The following is a 1467-nucleotide window of genomic DNA, read 5'->3' as shown; positions in this document are numbered from 1 at the left end:
TATCACTATGGAAGTAGATTGCCCAACCTTCCTTCTGAGGAGTGGCTGATGGGTTTGAACCACCAGCCTTCTGGTTAGCAGTCAAATGCCGTAGGCACTACGCCACCAGTGCTCCTAAATCAAGGTGTCAGTGGGGATGAATTCCTTGTTGGAGGCTTAAGGGAAAATCTGTTTTCTTGTTTTTCCAGCTTCAAGAGACCATGAGCATTCCTTAGCTCATAGCCCCCTTCCTTCATCTTCAAAGTCAGCAATATCACATCTCTCTGACTGTTCTTTCATCGTCACACCTTTCTCTCCTCAGCTTCTCTCTTTCACTTTTCCAGAACCTTGTGATTATACTGGGCCCACCTGGATAATTCAGAATCATCTCCCTATTTCAAAGGTCTGTTGATTAGCAACCTTCTTTCCCCTTTGCCATGTAGCCTAACATATTCACAGGTGCCAGGAATTAGAACATGGAGATCTTTGGGGGCCATTTTTTCTGTCAACCACAGGGCCTTCATGCCCCAGAGCTACTCACAGGATCAGGCTGAGATGAGACTCCTAGAGAAAGTTGTGTACTTATTCAACAACAAACATTATTTGTCATAATAACATAAAAAAAAACTTAATGGAATTTGATCAATTGTTATTACTATGCTGGGAAAAAAGACCCCAGATTCAAACATATTCTATAGAGACCCTTTATTAAGCCTTGAACAGGGCAAAGATTGACAAAACAATCATCTGGATGAGGGAACAGAGCAGGAAGGAGTCTGCTCATAGTCATGGAGGTTCATTATATGATAGAGAACAAAGGAAATCATCACAAGATCATGATTGGTGGCAGGTCAAACCATCACTGTTGTAGGCGGGACTACAGAAGTGAGAGAGGAGCAGGAAAGATCACGACTGGGATACATAGGAATTGCAGATTAAAAACAGTTTCAGATTGGTTCTAGGGTTTCTACATGGTGGGCAGGATATGACTCCTAATCCTGTGGCCTCGAGTCATAGGGCCCCAACATTTAACTTAGATAACATATGGCTATTCCCAGGCAAGTTCCCTAGTTCTTTGTGGCCTGAGGGCAAACTGCCCCATCATGGGGCTGCCTCGGACTTGTCTAAGCACAGCCACATTGCTGGTTTAATGATCAGCAAGCACTGGGGAAGTAATATAAAGAATTCAAATAGCATCTGAACTTATGTCAAAACTCAAAATGGAGTTAGGGCTCTGTTCTGGTGACCTAGTGCCGCTCTGACAAGAACGTACCACAAATGGGATGCCCTTAAACAAACAGGAGTTCATTCTCTCCTCCTGAAGGAGGCTAGAAGTCCGAGTTCAAAGTGCCAGGGTCTAGGGTCTGGGTTAAAGCCCCTCAACCTTGGGCTTCAGCTCTGCCTCTTGCTCCTGGCCCACTGAAGCTAGAGGCATCTCTTCACTCAGGCAGCTACTGGCTGCTGAGGCTAACAAGCCCAAGGTCGACA

Source organism: Orycteropus afer, unplaced genomic scaffold, assembly GCF_000298275.1.
Source record: "Orycteropus afer afer isolate SDZICR_OR568_19922 unplaced genomic scaffold, OryAfe1.0 scaffold00916, whole genome shotgun sequence".
Classification (NCBI taxonomy): Eukaryota; Metazoa; Chordata; class Mammalia; order Tubulidentata; family Orycteropodidae; genus Orycteropus; species Orycteropus afer.
The sequence above is the reverse complement of the archived record's forward strand: the minus strand, read 5'-3'. Positions refer to the sequence as shown.